The following is an 8,807-nucleotide window of genomic DNA, read 5'->3' as shown; positions in this document are numbered from 1 at the left end:
TCTGGGGTGACCTTAAAACTAAGTTCATTAGTAAGAGTTAGCTTGTGTCTCTCTGCTGGAGTTTTACTATTTGTAGCAAGCTGAGGTTTCCTGCTTTGGGATACCAGAGAGCAGCACAGGGGAGGATCAAGGCAATAGTTTTCTGGAGTGTTGCAGTTGTGCTGTTTTAAGATCTCCCTCCCCTTCTGCCTCTTGGGCTGTTTCTTCACCAAGAGCTTTGTTTGTAGTTTTGCTTTTTAAGTTACGTGCTAACTAAATGTAATCTTCGTGCTCAGAGAACTGAAAAATGGTTCATAATGTTCCAGTTAGCTTAAGAAAAGGATACTCTTCTGAAGTTAGGAGTGCCAAAGAAGGATAAAGCCTCTTCCTTAGCAAAGGGTAGAGAGTACAGTATGTCCTACCTCTCCAGCGGCACCGAATCTGGAAGAAATAGAGGCTTGGGACAAATACTGACAGCTTTGCAAAAGTTACTGTAAAACTCTCAGTGACACTGTGACAGATTAAACAGTCGAAGGTGAGTACACTTTGGTTGTAGTAGATGGAATGCAAAATCCAGCAAACTCTGAAAAACTGTGAAACAAGCAAAACTGTAATTTGTCACAGTTTTAAAACAAATTTCTAGTCCTTCCAGTTACAAAGAAAAGCTTGAAAAGTTAATCTGATAATAATGAGAAGTATCTGAAAACAGAAGACAGATGTCATTCTGTATTTCATGGGTTTTTTAGTTGCTTAGGTTCTGACTTGTGATTGTTTTTGAAAAGTTGGGTTTATGACTATTGCTTCTGGTTAGCTTTTCTGTTTAGTAATTAGCTAGCAGTGCTATAGCTTATTAGAGAAGTACAGGAATAATTAAAACATAAACTCCAAGTTGTGAATCTTATTTGAGAGTACTGGGACACCCGGAAAGCCCCTTTGTCAAATGAGGGTCCTGTCAACACATCGTGAGCTTGGAAAATGAGTTTCTTACTGATGCAGATATTTCAATAAGAACTTCAGGATTTTTTTTAATCAAAATTTCCTTTAAAAATAATGCAGTTTTTATTTTTCATTGTGGTTGCATGCTAACAAAAGCTGCATAGTCCTAAACCTAGACAGAGAAAGAAAGAGATTAAGTATCATTTGCTGGTGTGTCTTTTAACTTGCTCTCTTTTGCTGTTGTAAACTTGATATGTAACAGCAGCCTAGGCACAAAAGAGTGACTTGAGAATGGAGTGCCTGAACGAACTTGCTTTTATTAGTGTAGCCTTTCCATTTATATTTTAGTGTGGTTTGCTCTAATGAAATGCCACAGAGACACCAAGTTCGGACTTAAAATAATAATTCTGTTCTTCAGAGCAATTAGTGGTAATCAAATGGGTTTTATGAGAAACTGTTTCATAGTTTCTTATCAAATTTTCTCTATGTTAATTACAGACTCTTTCCATCTAAAATGCATTTGCATGCTAAAACTGCTATGATGCTTTGACCTTAGTAGGAATTCTTGCCACAATTTCTGGCTTCGGTGGCTGTTTTGTTGGTACAAACTGTATTTTTCCCTTGCTTTTGGCCCCAGCATCTGAGGCACCAGCTTCCAGTGCTAATTGGAAAGCATGATCCTTGCCAACTCTGGCCCTCCAGAGACAGGGCACTTTCCTGGTCACTGGGTGGATGCATTCAGAAGGGATATGCAAGCCAAGATACTCATATGGGTAGAGATGGGGGATATGGGGACACAGCCAGGGAGGTGAGGGTAGCCTTGTGAAATAGGAAGGGCAAAAGAGGTGCTTGGTGGGAGCCTGCACAAGTTCCCCAGGAAGAAGGGTCTAGCACACTTGTGGACAGGGAGGCCAAATGATGAGTTAGCCTGAAACATAGGTTTCAGTATAATAGACTGATTTTTGGAGAGGAGCAAATGCTCCATCCAGAGGGCCAATGATATTGTGAGATTGGTGAGAAGAGATAAGAAAAAATCACATAAAATGAAACAGTTTGTTAAATTGATTAAACTTGTTGAAACAAAGACAATTTCTGCTCAAGGCTCAGTCAGATGCTTCCTGGACCAGTGTAAACACTATTATGTTTACACATGTAAAGAAATTTCTTCCACGATTTCACCTTAATCCTGTTACTTTCTTGCTAATTAATTTGACTGTAGTTCTGCAATCATGGATTACTTGAATACAGACACTGCCATATGTGAAATGGAAAAGCATGATTTTTTGCTTTCAGAACAGTGCCTTCAAATGTTTAGTTTATATTCAAAACCCCCGCTTCAGATTGTTGGATAAAAAGATGAGATGATGGGGTTGCCTCACTTCTGTTACCGTTATTATTTTGGGTTATTGTGGGCGGGCTTGGTAGTGGTTTTGAGCTGTCTAAGGAAAACACATTAATGATTAGTGTGAATAAAGTTTTTCTTTGGAAATAAACGTAACTTTAACTGTGAGAAGGAGCAGACCCAATTGTAACTATGTGATATACCAGAATCACAGAGGTGAAAGTGGCTCTCTCAAATGTGAGCCACACAGCGCTCAGGAATGAGTGGCAAGTTTCAGGAGTTTTATACCACGACCTGTGGATTTCCTTTGTGAGCACTAGTTTGAACTGTATCAGTAAAAGATAAAAATTATTCTAGACTCTGGACAGTAAGGTGAAAGCTAAAGCAACACTAAAATGATTTACATTGGCAGCATTAGTACCACGCCCACAAAGGTCACATGTATTACAATCCTAGTGGTTTCTACAAATGTACATTTTCCAGTAGGCTTGAGGAGACACTTGTTTTAGGATGTCCTCAACAAATGGAAGGTCTTCTGCATAATCTTGTGTCTCCCAAGGGAATTCCTCAGACCCACTTCTCCTGACACTGTTTTTGCCTGCTGTTTCCTGTCCTTGTGTGCCATTAACAGTGTGCAGGTTTTATTGCTGGATGCAAGACCTACTTATTGTAAAATCAAAATATTAGTATGTCTGTGACTTTCTGTGTGTATAATGAACTATGGAATTGAGACTTTGAGGAACCTTTCTGTTTACACTTGCATTTCCACAGCAGCACCAAACGAGAGCTGCTTCTCTCTCTTGCAGTTGCAATCTCCTTCTAATTGCAGTTATGTTGTACTTGAGTTATTTTTGTTTCTAAAGTTTTTCACTAGCTTATTTATAGTGTGATTATTAGAGATGCTGAAAGTCACATATCCAGCTGAAATTGTTGGAATACAACTGAAAAACTTGTTCTCAGTACTCTGGTACCTTTGCTGGGGTAATATGTGATAAAGTGCACGGTGAGCCTCTGGTGGGTGTCCTGCACCTGAATGCAAAACTAACTAATCTCCTTTAGAACAACTGGAAGGCTTGATTAGGGTGTTCCAGAGCTGAACTGCTGTAGGTTGGTGGCACACCTGAGTGTCTGATGTCCATACATTTAAACTTGTTTCCAAGCTGTTTGCCTACAAGTAGTAGGCTCAAACTTCTTTAAAAGGCATAACAGGACCATTCTTTCCCACTGTAAAATGTAGCAACTCTATTCTTGTTTATTCTATTTCATAAGCTGCTTTTATTCACAATGAGTTCTGAGAACACTTTTTAGTGAAAACAGTCTTACTAGAGAATAGTTGGTATGTTTACATTAAAAATTAAGTTCTTATGCCTTTTGTGTTCTTTTTCCTGATTAAATATTTATCTTGTTGAAGAATGTATTTATGTTGTTGAGGAATGAAAAACATGAAAGATGTTGAGATAGCATAAAAGGTAATTAAGACTTATGGTGTGAGTGTATTCAAGTTCTTACTATGCTTTCATTTTCCCTGTGTGCCTGTACTTCTCTTGACAGAAGTTGGATACCATGTACATGCTGGTGTTGAACTTTTACCAAGGCAAAGGTTCTTGGTAATAAAACCGAAAGCAAGTGCCCCTTTAGCAGATTTACTGTATCCAGCCCTTACATTGGATCAGAGCTTTTTGAATCTACCCATGTTAAAACTTCCCTACTTCCATGTAGGGAAAATTTATTTTTGTGTCCCTTAATTTGTAGCTTATTATGGCACTCGTTTATTATGTACACTTTGATTCTGTACTCCATAATTTATTGGAAAGGCAATATGTTTAAATTACAGAAAATATGCAGATTGTTCAGAATACTGAGTCTTGACACTTCCATCATGTAAAACATAAAGCTCCTCTCAAAAGTAGGATGATTTTGCTTCAGGTTAAGGGGTATATTGGTTTTGCAGCCAATCTGATTTTGTGTCCTGAGAAACCGAAGTGTTGCCTCTTATCAACAGATCTGTGAGAAAAATCTTGGTTTTGTATTCCTGACACTGATTTGCCTGGAATTGACAACTACCTAAGAAAAATCTGCCTGTGGCTTGGAAGCAGCTTTGTTCACATATGTTTCATCTGGAAATGGTTTGCTGTCAGTAGGGAGCCCTGGACACACTGTACTGTGGAAATACACAAACTGAACTTCTTGCTGTTCTGTTACCTGGAGTAGTGATCTAACTACAACCAGTGTTAGGAATGACTGTATTTATAAACCTCAGAAAACACAGTTAGAATGTAGTAACTTGTGCTCATGGCTCTGCAGGGTTGGGGATATTGACTTGTGTCACCTCAGTGTCCCAGTTTCACAGAGCGTGGCACTATTTCAGATTTGCTCTTGCTGTCACAACAGGGGATACAACAGTCTCAGCCCTGTGCTGGAGGCAGGTGAAACTTGTAAACTCCTAGTTAACCAAAGCAGAATGGGATCTGAGATAATCCATTTGGGCAAATTCAACCCAAAATGTTGGTGTTGCTAGATTGTAAACACGTGAGGTTTGCAGGACGTTTCAGGAAAGCTGCTTCCACAAACTCTGCGTGCAATAGCCTTTTTCCAAAATTGCTTGCCTAGAAGTGGTCCCTTTGGCATAGGTAAGGTTTCCATTGATATTTTTTGTTTGGAGTGCTGAATGCAACAACCCAAAGCCCGGGCAGTTTGAGCTGCTCGTCAATGATGCATGCAGAGGAAACGGCCTGAACCTGATCCTGGGGATACATTTGCGTGGCTGTTCTGTATCCCGGCAGCCAGAGGAAGCTGGAGGCATTTTGTTTGGATGAAAAGGTATCTTTCTGAAGTAAGCTTTTATCTGCTTTGTAAGAGAGTCACTCTTAATCCTGACCTGAGCTTCATGAAATGAATCCATTCCTATACCAGAGTAAGTGAATTCAGATCAGGCCCACGACCAGTCTAACAGATATCTTGGCTTGTTTTACCCTTTATTCACAAGTCATCCAGGTTTATCCTTAAGGCATAGTGGAGATGTTGATTTTATTATTCACCAGAGTTACTGTACTACGATAAATAAATTCCTATGGAGTGAATAATTAATTTCACTGTAAATCTAGTCCTCTTTACAAGAGATACATATTTCATGGACACAGAATTTATCACAGTGGCTGGTTTGATAGCCTTCCTCTAGCAAAGATCAGTACATACAGTTTGGAAGAAGTTAAAAATACCATTTTTCCCCATCTTAAATTGCACCTTATTCACTATGTAATGCTATACATAAAAGACTGAGGAAAATTTTGTGGTTTATTAGTTTGTATGTTGAAGAACAACATTTCTTCATTGTAATCATCTAACTTGTAGTGATTACATACTTTTGATTGTCATAAGTGTATCCAGCCATGTTTACAAGCCCAGGCTGAGAAACCTACTCTGAGTCTTCCAGGTTGTGAAGCCTCAGATTGAGTGTTTGGTATGTAAAGACATTTGCTCTTTATACTACTCTGTTAATAACTGTAACTGATACCATAATTATACCTGGTCTTTTTTTTCAAAAACTTGTGTTTTTGAAACAATATCTCATTTTTATATATATGCAGGTATATGTATGTATATAGCTAATTGTATATTGCTCTCCTGTTTTTAGGGTTTACAAGCATCCTCTTTGCTGCATTAGGAGTGGATCTATTTTTGTACCTTCTTCCTTTATAAGACCCAGTACTCTTCCTTCTACAGGTGTATTAGATTAGTTCTTTCTATGTTTAGAGAACTGTCCACACCTGGAACGCTGTGTTCAGTTTTGGTTCCTGCTCACGAAAAAAGATGAGGACAGGCTGGAAAGGGTCCAGAGGAGGGCCTCAAAGATGATCAGAGAACTGGGAAGCTGCCACAGAAGGAAAGGCTGAGAGAACTGGGTTGGTTCAGCCTTGAGAAAAGAAGGCTTAGGGGAAACGTTATTACAGTGTTCCAGTATTTAAAGGGTAACTACAAAGTGGATGGAGACTTTGCCTTACAAGGAATCCCATGGAAGAGAGGAGGGGTAATGGGTACAGGTTGCTCTTGTGGACATTCCCATTACTCACAAGAGGAGTATTTTTCACAATGAGAACAGTTAGCCATTGGAATAATCTCCCCAGGGAAATGGTGGATTCCCCAACACTAGACACTTCTAAGGTTTGACTGGACAGGCTGCTGGGCCATTTTTTCTAGACCATGCTTTTGCCAAGGAAGGTTGGAGTGGTGATCCTTGAGGTGCTTCCCAACCTGCTATTCTGTGGTTCTGTGACTGTATTCTGCAGTCAAGGCTTCTCTCACTTTGGATAACATAGAGTATATTTCTCTCATATGAATGTCTCCTGCAGCTTTTTCACAGATATGGGAAAGATAAGCTAGCTTTCCATATCCTATGCTAGTGCAAACAATAATAATAATAAAAAAATTATGAAGTCACTGAAGTCTAATGATTATTCATTTTGTCATAACGATTGAGAGCATTATCACAGTAAGATAAAAAGTTAATCTCTAGTAAGTTTAAAAAAGAGTTAGTCTCCACTGCTGTTTTATTACAGACCGCTAGTGAAACACATACAATCATTTTTGCTTTCACGTTGTTAAACAACTGATCTCTTTGGCCACTAATCATCTTTATACTTGGAGGTCAAGAATAATTTTGGCATAAGTAAAAAGATCTTTCCAGCTCAGTTTGGGAGGGGAAACCAAAACATAAAACAAACAAACTTGGGCAGTTTTATCTTCTTGAAAGTACATCAGAAACCTTTGTGTGTTCATATTGAGCTAACATTCTGTTTCACTGCTCAAATCTTTATTATATGCAAATATTTCTAGTAATTTTTAATTAGCATTTCCTCTTCTATCCTTACTGACCAAAGGGAATATGTGATGCATATTCTTGCTTTAAAGTTCTTTTTGTGTGTCTTATACTTTATAATGCATTATTTTCTTTCTGAGACTGGACAGAACTCCTAGTTCAATCTGGCAAGAGATTAAAAAACAGTAGTAGTGCTCGAAAGCTGTTCTGTTCTCATCACATTGACTTAAAGAATCATGGATAGCTAACACAGGAATACTATAAGTTAAAGCATGTATTTTTGTGGGGATTTTTTTCTATTAAAATCTATAGCAGTTTGATTCAAAGCCCAACAAGAGAAGCAGAATTTTCACATTTTGTAATTATAGACAGTACATAGTAATAACCAGCTGGTTATTGACATAAAAGCACAACCTGTATATGCAAATTAGGCTATCTTGACTGTCATTAGAGACAACAGCTTTAAGGATGATGCAGCAATAGATGGTATTTGCAGCAGGGAGAGAGGAGGTGTGTCCCTGATGCCAGAAAAAAGAACAGCGACAAAAGAAAATAAGCTCTCGAGTCAGCATTTGTAAAGTCCATTGTCATTGCAGTAGCAGCTGCATGTGGAAATGAGGCAAATAGAATTTGAAATGAAGAGCTGGAAAAGAAATTGCCACTTGCCTGCAGGGATGGAGACAACTATTGGGCCTGATTGCCAATTAACTGCTCTATTTTTTTCTGACAGCTTTGATAACAGGTCAAAAAAGTGGCAGGAACTGCTCCTTGACCTGTTCACTTCATCCTGTGTGGTTGCTCAGCCACAGATACTCCACTGCACACAGAGAAATATCATGATGGTTGGTATCTGTATTGTGTTGGATGTGGACAATTTCCAGGAGACTCCAGGGAACTGTCTTTAGACACAAAAAGCCTTCCAGGCGTGGAAGGCAGGCTAGGGATACATGAATATTGTCAGTTCATGTTAAGGATATTGTCAAGGACTAAAAAGAGGATCCAAGGGTGCTTTTTCATTATTAAAACAGTGTTTGTACCTACCCTGTGCTGGGGCAGCAGGAGACAGTTTGATGTAAGCACAGACTACAGACAATCAAAGTGTCATCTGAACGCCACCAGAGTACAGAGAAACGTTCTCTCTAAACGAATGTACTTTTCAACAGGTAGTCACAGTTCCAAGACAGGTACCTTTGGAGGCTAAATCTTGTCAGAATTGCCTGTGCACCGAGTCATCTTGGGTGCTGATAAACCTGGGTGTGCAAGGTATTTATTAGCTTAGATAGAAGGTCCCTGTTTCTGTATTGAAATTGTCTGAAATGTCTGACTAGTTTGGGTGTTGTCTCTGATGGTTCAAACTGTCTCTCCTGAATGCCAGAACCATGATTGCAGTACTTCTGCCATTTAATTGACCAGCTAATTTACCCTGTAATGATATCATAGGCTATTTAAGGCTGTCTCTTTAGAGCAGAATTATTAGCTTTATTTATCTGCTTCATTCAAGAACAGATGTTTCTACTGTGTAACTGAAATAATCTACATCTTTGGAAATCAAAGATTGCTATTTTCTGAAGTAGAATATGATGTGAAATCTAAATCATGAATCATAAAAGGGCAGCAGTGAAACTAATTGCATTGCAACTTTTCAGAAATTGTTTCTCATAAAATCTGACTCATGATAATGGTAAATAGTTAAAAACATTAATAGGACGACAGAAGTGATGTTGTCTTTTACAC

At 38.6% G+C, this 8,807-nt stretch overlaps 1 protein-coding gene across 1 annotated transcript in view; it reads left to right on the top strand.

Moving 5' to 3' along the window:
- The first annotated feature begins 322 nt into the window (after nt 1-322).
- PLS1 (plastin 1) overlaps nt 323-8,807 on the top strand; it is a 34,701-nt gene continuing 26,216 nt past the window's right edge. Inside the window, exon 1 of the mRNA XM_008925310.3 lies at nt 323-514. The gene's annotated coding sequence lies outside the window, so the exon portion shown is untranslated. The remainder of the gene's footprint in view (nt 515-8,807) is intronic.

The sequence above is a fragment of the Manacus vitellinus genome, unplaced genomic scaffold, assembly GCF_001715985.3.
Source record: "Manacus vitellinus isolate BGI_N305 unplaced genomic scaffold, ASM171598v3 scaffold_29_pilon, whole genome shotgun sequence".
In the NCBI taxonomy this organism is placed as follows: Eukaryota; Metazoa; Chordata; class Aves; order Passeriformes; family Pipridae; genus Manacus; species Manacus vitellinus.
The sequence above is the reverse complement of the archived record's forward strand: the minus strand, read 5'-3'. Positions and strand labels throughout refer to the sequence as shown.